Here is a 19,037-nt window from a genome sequence, read left to right on the forward strand (position 1 = left end):
TTGAATCATCTGATATTTGTTACTCAGGACTCTAGGTTATTGGTGATAAAAACTGAATCAGAGCTTAAATAAACCAACAAGATAAGGTGGCTTTATTGGCATGATACTGGAGGGCTAACCTAAGTTAAGAACTGTGGCAGGAAGCTTGGGGACTTGAGGACTGGAAGTGGGTTGGGGCAGTGTCTCAAGTATTCTAGCTTTGCATCTCTCTGGGCATTCGTGTGATTCTCTCAGGTTTCTCCTGGTTCATGGCTGCATAGTCCAAAGTCTCTTCTCCTTAGTGTCTCAGTAATAATTTTCCATGGTGCCTATAGGTCAAAAGAAATAGCTAACAGTTCCATTTATTAAGTAGTTAGGGGCAAACAACTGAAGTATTTATTTCCTAACAATTTAGTTATTTGAAAAATTGATACGTTTTTGGAAAGAGAACATTTTAATTTCCATACATGTACCTGTTCGATACTGCACAAATTCTCAAGCCTTAGGATTGAATCTGACATTCTCCTATTTCCTGTTCCACATTGATTTTTACACGGTACTTGCTTTTTATCATAATAATGGCTAAAACTCCTTCTTAAAGAAATGGTGTCATTGAAAAGAATGTTTTGTGAGTTAACATCGAAATTATGAATGACCTCAGATAGTCTTTGTGGTCCACTAGATGTCAGTTATTGCTAGGTTTCCCTTAAAAACTCACATAGTCCCATAGTGATAGCCCTTGCGAATTTATTGTGGTAGGCCCAGGGTGACTCAGTGCACAGCGAGGGAACTGATGCTAGTAGAAGAGATGGATGCTTATTGCTCCCCACTTGGATCTTGTGGTTGAGAGAATAGGTTTTCACTTGGTTAACTTGGGTTAATCATCTCCTATGCTTAGAAGGGCATATTCCATTGTATGGTGTGTCAGTTTACAGTTGTTTAAAAATTGTAAACAGGGCATAAGTTAACATCTTGTATATCTGTGACTATTTCTATAGCATTTAGATTCTGTTAAGTCTCACTTAACACATAAACTTGAAAAAGTTTCATGGATTTGAAAGCATTATTTGTGCTTTAAAATTATCTGGATAATTGAGAATCAGAGACTTTAAGAGCTAAAACTAACACTCTTAGAAGGAAACATAGGGGAGAGTTTCATGACATTGCATTTGGCACTCATTTCTCAGATAAAACATCAAAGCACAGGCAACAAAAGAAACAGAATGCTCTCAAGAAAGTGAAATGTCAACCTAAAGAGAATGGGAGAAAATATATGTGAAATCATGTCAGTTAAAGGATTAAGTATCTAGAATATATAGAGAACCACACATAAAACCAAAAAACAACCCAGCCAAAAATGGGCAAAGGACATTTCTTCAAGTTATATGGATGGCCAGTAACATGTGAAAAGAGGATCAGTATCACTAGTCATTAGGGAAACATAAATCAAAACCATGAGGTAACACTACACACCCATTAGGATGACTGTCATTAAAAAAAGTGAAACAGTGTTGGAGTTCCCGTTGTGGCTCAGTGGTTAATAAATCTGACTAGGAACCATGAGGTTGAGGGTTCGATCCCTGCCCTTGCTCAGTGGATTAAGGATCCGGCATTGCTGTGAGCCGTGGTGTAGGTTTAAGATATGGCTCGGATCCCACATTGCTGTGTCTCTGGTGTAGGCTGGCGGCTACAGCTCTGATTAGACCCCTAGCCTGGGAACCTCCATATGCCACGAGTGCGGCCCTAGAAAAGGCATGAAGACAAAAAAAAAAAAAAAAAAAAAAAAAAAGTGAAACAGTGTTGATAAAGGTATGGAGAAATTAGAATCCTGATGCATTACTAATGGGAATGTAAAATAATACAGCTGCTGTGGAAAACAATGTGTTGGTTCCTTAAACAATTAAACATAGAATTACCATATGATTCCACAGTTCCTTTTCCTTAGGTATCTGCCCAAAAGAAGTGCATCAGGAACTCTTAACAGCTATTTGTACACAAGTGTTCATAGCACTATTCATAGTAGCTAAAAGATAGCAACAACCTTAATGTCCATCAGATGAATTATACATTAAACAAAATGTGGCATATGCAGTCATGACTTGGTATCCACTGGAGATTGGTTCATCTTGATGAATACTTGGTGAATACTCTTGATGGATACTAAAACCAGAATGCTCAAGTCTTGCATAAAATGGGGTAGTATTTGTGTGTAACCTATACATATCTTCTAGTATATATATATATTTTTTTGTCTTTTTGCCTTTTCTAGGGCCGCTCCGACGGCATATGGGGGTTCCCAGGCTAGGGGTCTAATCGGAGCTGTAGCCGCCGGCCCACGCCAGAGCTACAGCAACGCAGGATCCGAGCTGCGCCTGCAACTTACACCATAGCTCACCGCAGTGCTGGATCCTCAACCCACTGAGCAAGGGCAGGGATCGAACCCGCAACCCTATGGTTCCTAGTCGGATTTGTTGACCACTGAGCCATGACAGGAACTCTCCATATCTTCTAGTATACTTTAAATCATCTCTAGGTTGCTTATGAAGTATAATACAATATAAATGCTATGTAAATACAATGTAAATGCTATATAAATAGTTGCTGGCAGGTAGCACATTTAAGTGTAGCTTTTTTAAACTTTTTGAATTTTTTTTCCACGTGCAGTTTGTTGAATCTCCTGATGAGGAACTTCAGGGTATGTAGGGCCTACTGTACATACAATGGAGTATATTATTCTGCCTTAAAAAGGAAGTTTGGGATGATGAAAAAGTCTGGAAATAGTGGTGGTGATTGCATAGTAATATGATATATTTAAGGCCATTGAGTTGTACACTTAAATGGTTAAAATTGTAAATATTATGTATATCACACCACAGTTTAAAAAAAAAAAAAACCCTGAAAATAACATACTTTAAATATGCACTATGCATTATACTTCAGCTCTACCTTAATAAAACTAAAAAAATCTTGGAGCTAAAAATTTTGTGCAGATGTTGTAATAATAAACTGCGTAGTTTTGAAAGATAATTTGTCCTACAAAGTAGTATTTTTGTGGGGACAATGGAACCAGAAGCAAGCCATTGATAGATTTTAACCTCAGGGAAACTTAATTATCTCTGGTGATACCTTCATTCATAAGGGATGAAAATATGTCTTATTGCTAACTGGTACAAAACAGATTTAGAGGGTCTTTTTTTTTTTTAATTATAGTTGATAGTGTTGTACCATTTTCTGTCTTACATCAAAGTATGTTATATATATATTCTTTTTAAAATATTTTCCATCATGGTCTATCCCAGGAAATTAGATATAGTTGCCAGTGCTATGCAGTAAGACCTTATTGTCTATCCATTCTAAATGTAATAATTTCATCTATTAACCCCAAACTCTGAGTCCATCCCACTCCCTCCCCACTCCCCATTGGCAACCTCAAATCTATTCTCCATGTCTGTGATTCTTGTTCTGTTTTGTAGGTAGGTTCATTTGTGCCGTATTTTAGATTCCACGTATAGGTGATATATGGTATTTGTCTTTCTCTTTCTGACTTCACTTAGTATGAGAATCTCTAGTTGCATCCATGTTGTGGCAAATGGCTTTATTTTGTTCTTTTTTATGGCTTAGTAGTATCCTAGTCTATATTATATACCATATCTTCTTAATCAATTCACTAGTCAGTTGTGGACATTTAGGCTGTTTCCATATCTTGGCTGCTGTGAATAGCAGTGCAGTGAACATTGGGGGGCATGTATCTTTTCAAATTATGGCCTTTTACAAATAAAATCCCCAAGAGGGGGGATGCTGGATCATATGGTAGTTCTATATTTAGTTTTCTGAGGAACCTACATTCTGTTTTCCATAGTGGTTTACATTCCCACCAACAGTGTGTGAGGGTTCCTTTTTTCCCCACACCCTCTCCAGCATTTGTTATTTGTAGACTTAATGAGATGGCCATTCTGACTGGTGTGAGGCAATATCTCGTAGTTTTGATTTGCATTTCTCTAATAATTAGTACTGTTAAGCATTTTTTCACGTGCCGACTGGCCATCCCTATGTCTTCTTTGGAGAAATGTCTGTTTAGGTCTTCTGCCCATTTTTTGGTTCAGTTATTTTTTGTTGTTGAGTTGTATGAGTTGTTGTATATTTTGGAGATTATACCCTTGTTTGTTGTGCTGTTTGCAACTATCTTCTCTCATTCCATAGTCCATAGGTTGTCTTTTTTTTTTTTTTTTTTTCCTTTTTAATATCCTTTGCTGTGCAAAAGCATCTGTTTGCTTAGGTCCCATTTATTTTTGCTATTTCTGTTGGCTTGGGAGACTGATGACCTAAGAAAACATTTGTACGATTTATATCAGAATTTTTTGTCTATGTTCTTTTCTAGGAGTTTTATGGTGTCGTCTTTTGTTTGAGTCTTTAAGTCATTTTGAGTTTATTTTTGTGTATCCTGTGAGGGTGAGTTTATTTTTGTGCATGCCGTGAGGGTGTGTTTCATTGATTTACGTGCAGCTGTCTAGTTTTCCCAGCACCACTTGCTGAAAGGCTTTCTTTTTCCCATTTTATATTCTTGGCTGCTTTGTTGAAATTAATTGACCATAGGTGTCTGGGTTTATTTCTGGGCTGTTTTGTTCTATTGATCTCTATATGTGTTTTTGTACCAATACCACAGTATCTTGACTATTGTGGCTTTGTAATATTATCTGAAGTCTGGGAGAGTTAGGCCTCCTGCCTTTCTCTCCCCTCCCCCAGGATTGCTTTGGCAGTTCTAGGTCTTTTATGGTTCCATATGAATTTTTAGATTATTCTAATTCTGTGAAAGATATCATGGGTAATTTGATAGGGATTGCAGTAAATCTGTAAATTTCTTTGGGTATTACGGCCATTTTAACAATATTCTCCCAATCCAGGAGCATGGGATGTCTTTCCATTTCTTTGAATCTTTAAAAATTTTTTAATGTTTTGTAGTTCTTAGCATATATGTCTTTAACCTCCTTGGTCAGGTTTATTCCTAGATTATTTTTTGGGCGTGATTTAAAAATTTTATTTCATTTTTTGCTTTTTAGGGCCACACCTGTGGCATATGGAGGTTCCCAGGCTAGGAGTTGAATCAGAGGTACAGCTGCTGGCCTACACCACAGCCACAGCAATGCAGTATCTGAGCTGCGTCTGTGACATAGACCACAGCACACCACAACGCTAGCTCCCTGACCCACTGAGCGAGGCCATGGATTGAACCCGCATCCTCGCGGATACTCTTTGGACTTGTTTCTGTTGTGCCACAGTGGCAACTCCCTGACTTTTCTTTTTTTTAATGTGGTGTGTTACATTGATTGGCATATGTTAAACCATCCTTTGAACTTGGGAATGAATCCCATTTGGATGTGGTGTATAATCTTTTTTATGTATTGTTGGATTTGGTTTGCTAAAATTTTTTGAGAATTTTTTCATCTATATTCATTGAAGATACTAGCCTGTAATTTTCTTTTTTGATACTATCTTTGGTTTTGGTGATAAGATGATGGTAGCTTCATAGAATGTCTTTGAGAGTGTTCCTCCTTCAGTCTTTTGGAAGAGTTTGAGCAGGATGAGCTTCTTTGTATGTTTGGTAGAATTTGCATGTGAAGCCATCTGGTCCCTGTGCTTTTATTTGTAGGGATTTTTAAAAATTACATATTCAGTTTAATTTCTAGTGATCAGTCTGTTCAAATGATCTGTTTCTTCTTGATGCAGTTTTGGTGGGCTTTATGTTTCTAGAAAGTTGTCTATTTCTTCTAGGTTGTCAAATTTGTTGGCATATAATTTTGCATAATATTCTCTCTCTCTCTCTTTTTTTTTTTTTTTTTTGTATTTCTGCATTATCCACTGAGGTATCTTCTTTTTCATATATTTTGTTTATTTGGGTTCTCTTGTGAGTCTCCTTTGTCAGTTTTGTTTACTCTTTCAAGGAAGCAGCTCTTGGGAGTTACTGTCATGGCTCAGCAGAAACAAATGTGATTAGTATCCATGAGGACACAGGTTTGATCCCTGACCTTGCTCATTGGTTAAGGATCCAGTGTTGCTGTGAACTGTGGTGTAGGTCACAGATGCTGCTCAGATCCTGAGTTGCTGTGGCTGTGGTGTAGGTCAGTGGCTACAGCTACCATTCGACCACTGGCCTGCGAACCTCCATATGCTGTGGGGGAGGTTGTGAAATGCAGGAAAAAAAAGAAAAAAAAAAAAAAGGCAGCAGCAGCTCTTGGTTTTATTGATTTTTTTTCTCTTTAATTATTTATTTCCTCTCTGATCTTTATTATTTCCTTCCTTGTGCTGACTTTTAAGTTTTGATTGTTCTTCTTATTCTAATTCTTTTAGATGGAATATAAGGTTGTTGATTTGAGATTTTTGTTGTTTTTTTGAGGAAGGCCTGTATTGCTGTGAACCTTCAAGAACTGCTTTTGCAGCATCCCATAGATTTTGTGTGGTTGTATTTTCATTGTTGTTTGTTTCGAGTTTTTTTTTTTTTAAAGGTATTAAATTTCTTTTTTGTTAACCCATTAGGTTTTTTTTTGTTTGTTTGTTTTTGTTTTTTTTTTCGCTTTTTGCTTTTTAGGGCCGAACATGAGGCATATGGAGGTTTCCAGGCTAGGGGTCAAATCAGAGCTACAGCTGCTGGCCACAGCCATGCCAGATCTGAGCTGTGACTGTGACCTACACCACAGCTCACAGCAATGCCGGATCCTTAACCTGCTGAGTGAGGCCAGGGATCTGACCTGCAGCCTCATGGTTCCTAGTCAGATTTGTTTCTGCTGTGCCATGATGGGAACTCCCTGTTTTTTTAGTAGCATGTTGTTTAGTTTCCATGTAGTCAGGTTTTTCTCCTTTCTTTTCCTGTGGTTGATTTCTAGTTTAATGCCATTGTCATCAGAGACGATTCCTGAAACAGTTTCTATACTCTTTAATTTGTTGAGGTTAGTTTTGTGCCCTAGTATGTGGTCAGTCCTAGAGAATGTTCCATGTGCATCTGAAAAGGATGGTATATTCTGGGTTTTTTTTGGGGGGGGGCAGATATAGTATCCTAAAAATATCAAGTATAACTGCTCTATTGTGTCATTTGGGATCTCTGTTGCTTTGATTTTTTTTGGTCTAGAAGATATGTCCATTGATTGGATTGAGGTGTTAAATGTCTCCTATTATGTATTTTCATCAACTTGTCCTGTGTCTGTTAGTGTTTGTTTTATATATTGGGGCATAGATGTCGACAAGTGTAATATCCTCTTTTTCAATTGGTCCTTTTATCATTTCATAGTGTCCTTCTTTATCTTTCTTTATGGCCTTTGTCTTAAAGTCTGTTTTGTCTGATAGGAGTATTGTGACTCTCGCTTTCTTGTCGTTTCCATTTGCATGAAATACCTTATTCCATTTCCTCACTTTGAATTATGTGTCCTTTGCCCTAAGGTGGGTCTCTTAGCATGTTACAGGCTTTTTTTTTTTTTTTTTTCCCAAACCCAATCTCCCACTCTTGTGTTTTGATTGGAGCATTCGTTTATTGACATTTAAAGTAATTATTGAGACATATGTATTTATTGCCATTTCAAACCTTGTTTTCCAGTTGATTCTGTGTTTTCTCCATTGTTCCTTTTTGTGGTTGGATGATTTTATTTTATGTGGATTCTCTTCTTTTTGGTTTTTGTGAATGCATTACTTGTTTTTGATTTGTGGTTACCCTGTTTTTCAAGTATGTTAACCCCTTCCTCTGTCTGCTTGCTTTAGAGTGATAGTCATATAGGATCAAACACATTCTTAAAGTCTAGATTTTCTTAATTTCCATACCCACATTTTTATTTTCATCCCTTTTTTACATCCTGATGTTTATCCTTTTGCTGTTCCTTGTGTTTATCATTGTTTTCATTTTTTTTTTAATTTGTACACTGGCTTATTTAAGTGATTACTTTGCAATTGTGATTTCTCCCATCCTGTATCTTCTTATCTCTTTCCTATTTAGACGGGATCTTACAGTATTTTTTTTTTTTAAGATACATTTAGTATTGCGATATTCTTCGAGTTTTTGCTTGTCTGAGAAATTCTTTGTTTCTCCTGTTTAAATGATAATCTTGCTGGGGTAAAGTAGGTTGCAAGTTTTTCCCTCTTAGAACTTTGATTATATCTTGCCACTCCCTTCTGGCCTGTAGTATTTTTGTAGAGAAATCAGGTCTTAGCCTTATGGGGGTTCTCTTGTATTTTATTGTTTTTTTTTTTTTTTTTTTTTTTCCTTGCTGCCTTTAGAATCCTCTCCTTATCTTTAACTTTGGCCATTTTTATATACTATGTCTTGGTGTAGGTCTGTTCAGGTTTATATTATTGGAACCTAGAGGGTCTTATTTCTTGTTACTGGTGATTTGCTGTCAGATGAGAGAAAGAACAAACTTTTTAAATAATGGGGTTATGATTGGGCTCTCTCCTATGTATTGTTTTTAATAGTGATAGGATGAAATGGAGAGTATGCTCATGAAGTTCACAGATGACTTGTAGGCCCCTTAGAGGATAGAATTAGAGTTAGGAGTTGTCTTGACAAGTGAGAAGAGGTTGTTGAGAATAAAGATTTTTAGGAACCTGTGTCACGTAGTATACTTGAGACAGTGGATAATAAAACACTGATGAAAATCTCTAGTTTTGTGGGAGAATGAAACTGTATAAAATCTCTTTGAAAAATAGAGTAGCACATATGGTAAACATATGAAATATATTCTCAGTGTACAAGGACTCCTTACCTGGATACCTTTTATGGGCAGTATAGTTAGCATCAAGTTTTACTATATTGGAAAACTTAATGGACAGGCAGTGTGATACAGATATTTACAATGTAATCAGTGGAGCCAGAATGCCTAGATTTGAATCTCTCTTTTCTACCTAGCTGGTATAGCTTTGGAAAGGTACTTTGTTTTTGGGTTTTTCTTGGTCTTTTTTTGTCTTTTTGACTTTTCTAGGGCTGTTCCCGCGGCACATGGAGGTTCCAAGGCTAGGGGTCTAATTGGAGCTGTAGACGCCAGCCTACGCCAGAGCCACAGCAGCGTGGGATCTGAGCCGCATCTGCAACCTACACCACAGCTCATGGCAACACCAGATCCTTAACCCACTGAGCAAGGCCAGGGATTGAACCTGCAACCTCATGGTTCCTAGTCAGATTCGTTAACCACTGAGCCATGATGGGAACTCCTGGAAAGGTACTTTGTATATTGATTTTTTAATTTTTAACTATAAATGGGAACAATAATGCTTACTACTTAATAAAATTATTGTGAGGTTGAGTTAGTATATACAGTACTTTTAAAATAGTGCCTAACAGAGGGAAATGCTCAATAAAAGTTAACTGCTAATAAAATAAGCTTAACAGCTAGCCGCTGTTGATTCATTAGAGATTATACTTGTTTTTAGAGTATTTTCTCTCCTTGTTCCTGCTGTCACTTAGAATTATTTAAATAAACAACAAGGAGCTACTGTATAGCACAGGGAGTTAGACTCAGCATCTTGTAATTACCTATAATGGAAAAAAGAACCTGAAGAGAATATATATGTATAACTGAATCACTTTGCTGTACACTTGAAACTAACACATTGTGGATTAACTATACTTCAAAAAAAATCTCCGTTTAAAAAATTACTTTAAAAATTGGTGGAGTTCCTGTCATGGTGCAGTGGTTAATGAATCTTTCTAGGAACCATGAGGTTGCAGGTTCGATCCCTGGCCTCGGTCAGTGGGTTAAGGATCTGGCGTTGCCGTGAGCTGTGGTGTAGGTCGCAGATGTGGCTCGGATCCCGAGTTGCTGTGGTTCTGGTGTAGGCCAGCAGCTACAGCTCTGATTAGACCCCTAGCCTGGGAACCTCCATATGCCACAGGAGTGGCCCTAGAAAAGGCAAAAAAAAAGACAGAAAAAAAAATTGGCCTTGTTCTTTCTAGGGAGCATGTCAAATATTATTTCCATATTTTCTGATGGTGTAGAGCTGTTAATGTTGATGCAGTACTATTCAGGTTCTTGGCTAGTTATCAGAAGGCATTAAATGTGTATGACTGAAAAATTATCTTGGCTTCAAATTGGAAGAAACTGTAATCTCACCTATTTGTGACCCTGTCTTGTTTTCCTTTGTCAATTCAAGAATGGTTAGGAAAAGGAAAGAGAAGGAATCCAGTTTGGTGGTAAAAGCAAAATTATATGAAGAATGGACTATAAAAAGGATTTTTTTAGGAGTGGCTTGATCATAAGGATTCCTACTTTATATATGACCTCAAAGAGGATTAAGACCATCTCCCTCTTGCTGTCACTTATATTCCATATCTTTGTTTTGCAACACTATTTTTTATCTTGACAAAAATGACCCCCATTTTACACACAAGCAGCATTAATAGCAGTTCAAGACTGATAATTACAGTTGTCACCAGGTTCCTATTTGCTTCAAGAAGTTTTTACATGTTAGTGAAACTACAGTTTACAGTTAGTTTTGGTCATTTATTATCTATTTTTAGTGTGTGATGGAACATGATTGTAGAAAGCACTCCAATTTTCCCATGATTATAATGATAATTATTACCTATAGTTATTTTTAATTGCCTATGAAAAAACTTTTATCATCTCTCAAAACTCCTAAGCTGGGGTATATATCTGAAGAAAATGAAAGCATTAATTCAAGAAGATATATGCACCCCAGTGCTAACAGCTGCATTATTTACAATAGCCACGGTGTGGAAGCAACCTAAGTGTCCATCAGCATACAAATGGATAAAGAATATGTGTACGTATACACATGTATATGTGTGTACACACACACACACCACACACATTTGAATGCTACTCAGCCATAAAAAAGAATGAAATTTTGCCATTTGCACCAATATGGATAGACTTGGGGGTATTATGCTTAGTGAAATAAGTCAAACAGACAAGTATAATATCACTTATATATGGGATCTAAAAACATATTTGTGAATATAACAAAAAAGGAAACAGATTTACAGATACAGAGAACAAACTAGTTTACCAATAGGGAGAGGGGCAAAGTAAGGATAGAGGATTAAGAGGTGCTAACTACTATGCATAAAATAAACTATAAGGATATAATGTACAACCCAGGGAATATATCCAGTATTTTATAACTGTAAATGAAATGTAACCTTTAAAAATTATGAAACACTGTTTTATGCATGAAACTTTAAAATCAACTATACCTCAAAAAACCTCTTGAGAAATTTCATTGATAGATTGATCAACATTTTGAGTAGCTCTTAAAGAAACCTGCCTATGTGTGTTTGAGAGAGTGAAAGATGAGAGAAAGGAGGAGAGGGTGAGAGAGTTGGAGGGAGAGAGGTAGACTTAGTTTAAAAAAAAAAAAAAGAATAAATGCTAAATTGTGTATTGACAAAAGTCAGTGAAAGTTTAGTGGTTTGTAGTACTAGAAGAGCTCTGGGGATCTGGGATGGTAGAGAGAGGGTTAGTCTGGGTGTAGGAAATAACAAACAATGGCAGAGAATTTGGAATGAACGTAGAATGTCCTAGAGAAGAATAAGATGATTTTTCTTTGTAGGAGAACTTGTCATGAGAGAAGGTCCTCATCTTGGGGAGGCTTTGAGAGGTATGTACTAGGTCTTGACAAGTACTAATGATAGTATCCAGAGTTAACTTAGAATGTGTAGAGAATAATGGTTAATGTTTCTTGGTTCAGTCAGTTAAGTGATTTCTTTTCAGTTAACCTCAAATGCCTATGACTAAAATCTTTGCTTCAGCAAAATCACATTATTTTCAAAAATTTTGGATTTTGGAAGTTTATAATGAGTAATGGAAACTCACACATCTTTGAATCCCAAGGGTTTATTCTGTATGGAGAAAGGCTGGTAGAAAATTGGGATTTATGGGAGTTCCTGTCATGGCTCAGTGGAAACCAATCTGACTGGTATCCATGAGGATGCAGGTTTGATCCCTGGCCTCACTCATTGGGTTAAGGATCAGCATTACCATGTGCTGTGGTGTGGGTTGCAGGTGTGGCTTGGATCCGGCTCGGATCTGGCATTGCTGTGGCGTAGGCTGGTGGCTGCAGCTCCAATTCGACCCCTAGCCTGGGAACCTCCATGTGCCTTGGGTGCAGCCTTAAAAAGACAAAAAACCCTTTGGAGTTATGGTGAGAGTTGGAATAGAAATTTTAAGTGAACATAGGTGTGCTTGAAACATTTATTCAGTGGGTAGGTAATAGAAAGCTCTGTTTAATTTCTTGTATTTACCTAATTATGTTTGCTTTTTAAATCCAGAAAATTGAGTTATTAAGCATGTTTCTTGTTTTCATCAGAATTAGTATTCATTGAACATTGATTAGAAGACAGTTAATGTTATCTCCATTTTATGGATGAGGAGACTGAGTGAACTTCCCGAAGTGATAAAATTAAGTTTGAAGCCAAAATTCACATTCAGACAGTCTGATTACAGAACTTGTGCTCTTATCTGATAAGCTATATTGTAATGCCTCTCGTTAACAGGTAGTATAAGGCCCTTGGGTCCAAATGTTGAGTAGGAAAATGACCTATCAGGTAATGAGTCTTTAAAGTAGGACAGATAGACGTGTAAAATAATTATAATGACATGTACTGAGTGTTATAAAATAGAGCTATATTGAAAGTGCATAGGGGACTCTGCAGGGAAAGCTTGCACAATGAAAGTCATGTTTTTAAGCCAAGTTTGAAGGATATATAGGGTTTATCCAAATGGATTAAGTGGTATAAGTAAGTCAGGCAGAGGTAATGGGCAGTGACATAAGCTCATGCATGAAACAATTTAAAGAAGCCTCAAGTTGTTCATTCTGGATAATATAGGGCATATCTTTTTTGAGCAGGGATGTTTTGTTGAAATGTCTAATGACAGGATGGATATGCCAGATGATGTTAAAAGAGGTATTGACCAGAATTAGGTCTAAGTTAGTTGTAATTGGTTATTTTGTTTCTTAGGTAATAAGGTCTAAAAATGTTTGCTAGACCAGTGGTGGAGGCACTGGTGGCATGGAATGGAAAGGTGGAAAGTGAATACTTCAAAGAAAGCAGTGGGGAGATGGTACCACATTTTGTTATTGGAAATAGGGTCAAATGGTTTCCAGCCTTGTTGGCCTGGGCCAGCCAAGATTCCCAGTGGAATATTAAAGAAAATATGGCGGGGGAAGGGAAGGGAGGCCAATGATATGGATTCTGTTTAGAATTAGAATATATAGAGTTGGAGTTGCTACTTTGACAGCCCAGAGGAGATCTGGTGTTGTGCTACTGTGCCAGCAGTAGCTGTCAGGATTGGGGAAGCTGTGGGAGTTCTCACCTAGTTAATAGCAGATACCTAGAGAGAGGCTTATCATTTGTGTGGGGAAAGACTGGATGTTGTTGCATGTGGCCCTGTTCAGGCCTGCTTTGATTGGTTTCTGACTTTTAATGGACTGGAGAATTAGGTCTTAATGAAGAAAAATGAGAGAATAAAGCAGCTTGAGGAAAGACAGTTAAGTAGCACTTTCTATTATCAAGAATTGTATTAGGTATAGTGCTGTATTACCCAAAACTTTCATTAGTATATTACCTACATGATTTTTTTTCAGTATCTGTATGCCAAATGGGAATGAATCTTAAAATCAAGTATTTCTCTTAGTGACATGTAAATTTAATGGTGTACCTTGAATTTGACATCCCAGTCGATAAAATGCAGAATTTTTTTTCCACTGCTCATTAATATAACTGTGGGGTTTTATTTTTTAAAGGCATTTGTGTTAAGTCCATCTTAAATATCACCAGTGGTATGATACCATACCCATGTAAACACTTGAAAAAATCACAATATACTGTAAAATTAGGTATTAGGTTAGGGGTTGAAGATGTAAATAAATAGAAAAGTATAAGCTCTTCCCAAGGTGTCTATTTCTTTGCATTTTAGCTTTTGTGTGTTCTGACTAAAAACAGAAGTAGTACAGAGTGTGTTGTCCATTCATGGGCTTGATGTTTACCAGAGAGCTTGGATAAACACATTATTCCTTCCACCTCTTTTAGACTTTAGTTCCTTTGGCAGACTGTTTGCATGTTGGAAAATGCAAGAAATGTATGAATGGCTTAGATTGACCATGAAGGTGTGGTGGTATTCCTAATAGTTATGTTCACACGCTTATTGGAAACTTAAGAATTGCAATTGTGTAGACTTTTTTTAAATTGCGTGCTGAAATGAATAGTACTTGTTTTTCTCTGTATAAACAATATACTTAGTAGAACAGGTTAATAATAGGCTATATGTTTGAAAAGTTTTTCATCTTATTTTTGAGACTATTTTACCTATATTTCAATGTGTTTAGTATGAATATAACTTAGCCAGTGTGCCTTTTTATTTTATTTTGCTTTTTTAGGGCCCCACCTGTGGCATATGGAGGTTCCCAGGCTAGGGCTTAAATTGGAGCTGTAGCTGCTGGCCTAAGCCACAGCCACAGCAACATGGGATCTGAGCTGAATCTGCAACCTACACCACAGCATGCTGCAATGCCGGATCCTTAACTCACTGAGTGAGACCAGGAATCGAACCTGCAACCTCATGGTTCCTAGTCAGATTTGTTTCCACTGTGCCACAACAGGAACTCCCTTGGTGTCTTGTTAATCTGCATAAAACTGAGTGGATGGGAGTTCCCATTGTGGCTCAGTGGTTTAAGAACTCAGTGGTGTCTCTGTGAGGATGCAGGTTCAATCCCCAGCCTTGCTCAGTGGGTTAAGGATCCAGGGTTGTCACAAGCTGTGGCATAGGTTGCAGATACATCATGAATCTGGCTGTGGCTGTGGCATGCAGCTGCAGCTCTCATTCAACCCCTAGCCCATGGATGTGGCTGTAAAAAGAAAAACAAACAAACAAACAAAACAAACTGAGTAGAGGGAGCCAGAACTTTTCTGAAAAATCTCTTTATAGGAGTTCCCATTCATGGTGCAGCAGAAATGAATCCAATTAGGAACCATTCGGTTGAGGGTTTAATCCCTGGCCTTGCTCAGTGGGTTGGGGATCCAGCATTGCCGTGAGGTGTGTAGGTCGAAGATGCAGCTTGGATCCTGTGTTGCTGTAGCTGTGGTGTAGGCCAGCAGCTGTAGCTCTGATTTGACCCCTAGTCTGGGAACCTCCATGTGCCACAGGTGCGGCTCCAAAAAGCAGAAAACTCATTATAGATGGGGAGAGGAACATTAACATTCCTAATATACTGTTAATAAACTAATAAGCAGATTAGGTAGGTTTGGAATAAGGATAGTTGTTTTTTTTGAGTGTAATTTAATTATAGATTTTTTTTAGAATTGATCCTGAACATCCCAAATACCCAAGCGAAATTTGAGAATCATGCCATTAATACATAGACATTCTCTTGAGTTCCTATGAAAGTTGACCTTCAAATTAAGTTGCTTGTCTTTCTAGAAAGGAAACCTCCTATGCAGCTGTGAAAGTGGACGGTTTATATATAAAAAGGGTGGGGTTTGGAGAGTGTGTTTTTGCCCCTTTAGAGAAGCAGAGCATATTAAATAGTGTAAATTTGCAGGTTTCAAAATGACATTGATATGTTGAATTTTGCATAATTTTTTAGCTGCCTTTAAAAAATTACATTTTTGGGCCTTGCTACCTAGCTCACTGATATTTTTCTATTGAGTACATAAGAAATAGGTGCTTATAATTTAAGTCTTTATTTATTTATTTATTTATTTATTTTTGTCTTTTTGCTATTTCTTTGGGCCGCTCCCACGGCATATGGGGTCGAATTGGAGCTGTAGCTACTGGCCTACGCCAGAGCCACAGCAACGTGGGATCCGAGCCGCGTCTGCAACCTACACCACAGCTCACGGCAACGCCAGATCGTTAACCCACTGAGCAAGGGCAGGGACCGAACCTGCAACCTCATGGTTCCTAGTCGGATTCGTTAACTACTGCGCCACGACGGGAACTCCTATAATTTAAGTCTTATTAAAAAAGCTTTTGAGAACTTTTTGTAAAGCTGCTCATCTTTGTAAGGATTCATTTAAGTGTTTTGTCCAAGAAAATGCAGTTAAAATTTTATTCTTTGAGTAGTAGGAGGCAGGCACAGAGTGTGCAGTTTTATGTTGAGACAATCATATGATATTTTAAGAGAGCAAAAGTCATTTCAAGATTATAATTAGGAAAATGTAGTTTTTATAAGGAGGTATGAATTTCCTGAATAGGAATATTTCTTTTTTAAAAAATAGAACATTTGACCTTTGCATTTCCCATAACAACTCTGATTTGGGCCGAGGTAGGGGAGAAAGGGATGCAAGGGAAAACAAAATTACTTCTTTCTTCTTCACCAGAGGTTAAGCACGAGGTGGCGGGACATTAATGAGCATGCAGGAATTTGCCTTCTCTTAATTTCCATAAGGTAGACCTTGGAACTAGTCAAAGAAACAAAAGTCAGGAAACGGTTTTCCAACGCTGGAGCTGATCTTTGTGATCTTTCCATGGCAATTATAAATATTGAACTACCTCTGGCACTTAGGTAAAGTAATCTTGCTTGGCTTTTAATTTAATTAATTTCTAGTGATTTGACTGCCTCAACTTTCTGTCTTAATAACTGAGACTTAAGTATTTGTTTTCTGTTAAATTATAGAGTTTTTTTTTTTCCTTTTTTTCTGTTAAATTATAGTTTCTTTCTTAGGAGTAGGGAACATTTCTTCATTTACTGTGGTGATGGTAATGCTTAATGCTGCCTTATAAAATTAGATTTAAAATTCTCAATTTCAGTAGTAAAATACCTGCCTTGTGACTTTGCATGAAGGATATGAAATTAGAAAATAACTTTATAACTCATAGAAATTCCTTATAATCCTATTAATGACAATATATTTGAAATAATAGTGTGGAGGGAATGTTTTCTATATAAAAATGATTACAAAGAGCGAAACCTTAAACTTCTTTCTTGAAATTATTTTTACCCTTTTTAGCACATTATATCTTTATTTTTAATCTTTTCTGGTCACTATCAGAAAATATCTTCACCAAGATATCATGTATGATTTATGCTTCCCCTCCCTTTCCTACCCTTTGTGTAAAGATTAAGTTAAGAGGAAAACACTTGTAAAATAAATGATTTTAAGTTTGCTAAAGTTGGTTTGAACACACTAGATCTTTTCTGAGAACATAGTTAGGGCTTCATTTTGTCACATTGAGATGTGGAAAGCAATAAGCTGTGTCTAAAGTACAATCAAATCTTCATATTTAAAGATGCTGGAGCACAGTTTCTTTGCTTTTGACTTCTCACATTTTTGGGTCACATTTGGAAAAGCAGCTGTAAGTATTCCTGCCACTTAAATGAAGGGAAATGATTTTTGCTGTTGATTACTAAACTGTCAGTTTGAAATTCTGTTGCAGAGCCTCCTTTGAGGCCTATAAGTTTTGTATTCAGAACTTAACCCACATTAAAAATGTCAGAGAAGGAACCACTCTCTGTACCACTAATGTAGTCACAGAATTATAGAAAAGTGATCTTTGGTCATCATCTATTAAAATAAAACTTTTTGTTTCTGTTTTTTTTTTCTTTTTAGGACCACACCCACGGCATATGGAAGTTCCCAGGCTAGCGGTCTAATTGGAGCTACAGCTCCTGGCATACACCACTACAGCTGTCGGCCTACACCACAGCTCACGACAGTACCGGATCCTTAACCCACTGATCGAGGCCAGGGATCAAACCTGCAACCTTATGGTTCCTAATGAGATTAGTTTCCACTTCGCCAAAACAGAACTCCAAAACAGAACTTTTAGTTGTTAGAGTGAACATTGTCTTAAGTATTGCTGGTTCGAGAGACTTATTGCCAGGAAAGGCTCTTCAGTACAGAAATGTAATTATAACATGGAATTCATTGGACCATTTCTGATAACTTACTGGATTTTTGTTTTTCAAGATGATGGTTGTTTTCTGCTTAGTAAATGATAATATTTTAGCTGCTTATCTGTGCCCTCCAGCTGGCAGAGGAATGCAGCACACTGATCATGAATTTGCATCTGGATCCCCCAAAACACACAGACCTTACTGTTTTCAAAAGAGGAAGAAAAGATATGTAACATCTTATTTTTTTTTTAAATTAAATTATCTTTTGAGATATCACTGAGCCAGGAATGACACTGACATGATTTTACAGTTCTGGTTTCTTTCTTTTTTTCTTTTTTCTTTTTTTCTTTTTTTGGAAACATGGTTTTAATAAGGGGAAAGAAGTCCAATTGAGAGCGTTCAGCCCTGTGAAAATATTGTAGTTGTCACTAGAATTGCAGTTCCATAAGGATAAGAACTTTGTTTTGTTCACTGCTGCATTCCCATTGCCTAGAACAGTGCCTATCAATCCTACATACTTGTCAAATAAATGATCTTCCACAGCAGTGAACTTAACATGATAGGTGAATGCAGCCATGCTTTTTGAACTGTCTTCTGGTTTCTGTTTTCATTTTTAGTTGACTTGAGCAGCAAAAGTTGTAGAAAACCTGAGGTTTGTGTTCTGGTACAGGGAGTAAGACCAAATCACAATAGTTTTACTCAGTTGATAAATGCTTGCGTTTTGGGTCTGTCCGACATGCCATAGAATCCCATTTTGGGAAGGTCGTATCATCCATCAGATATCCGAAAAGTTATTAGGCATAAATGAAACACTAAGAAGCTAAAAGACTTGCCCTAAATAGTAGCAGTTGTGAAGTCACTTCTTAAAATTTTACATCTCTGAATTACTTCATATTGCCTCCACACTTAAGGTTTGCTGTCAGTGTTTAATATGTGATGCATGTGTAAGAAAAGCCATTTCTTTTCACATATAGTAAAAATAAAAGATTTCTTTAATAATACGCAGTGTACCTTGTTAAAGTTTTAAACACTTAATCTTACATTTGAAAATCAGATGGACTTGGTAAAAATACTGAATTGTTTTTTTTGAAGTTAAAATGTAGCCTAGCCAAAAAAAGTGCTGCGGAGTTCCTGTCGTGGCGCAGTGGTTGACGAATCCGGCTAGGAACCATGAGGTTGCAGGTTCGGTCCCTGCCCTTGCTCAGTGGGTTAATGATCTGGCGTTG

At 37.1% G+C, this 19,037-nt stretch overlaps 1 protein-coding gene across 26 annotated transcripts in view; it reads left to right on the top strand.

The window, feature by feature from the left end:
• Positions 1-19,037, top strand: part of MTMR3 (myotubularin related protein 3) — a 147,926-nt gene that overhangs the window by 60,168 nt on the left and 68,721 nt on the right. For 5 of the 26 annotated variants that reach the window (XM_084993611.1, XM_084993614.1, XM_084993618.1 and 2 more), the window contains exon 2: positions 11,527-11,574. The exons of the other annotated variants lie outside the window; for them this stretch is intronic. The gene's annotated coding sequence lies outside the window, so the exon portion shown is untranslated. The remainder of the gene's footprint in view (positions 1-11,526; positions 11,575-19,037) is intronic. 26 annotated transcript variants of the gene reach the window in all.

This window comes from Sus scrofa, chromosome 14 (genome assembly GCF_054392235.1).
Source record: "Sus scrofa isolate SSC_HxYL_T2T_F1_AM1 chromosome 14, Sscrofa_HxYL_maternal_Yorkshire_Landrace_v2.0, whole genome shotgun sequence".
Taxonomy (NCBI): Eukaryota; Metazoa; Chordata; class Mammalia; order Artiodactyla; family Suidae; genus Sus; species Sus scrofa.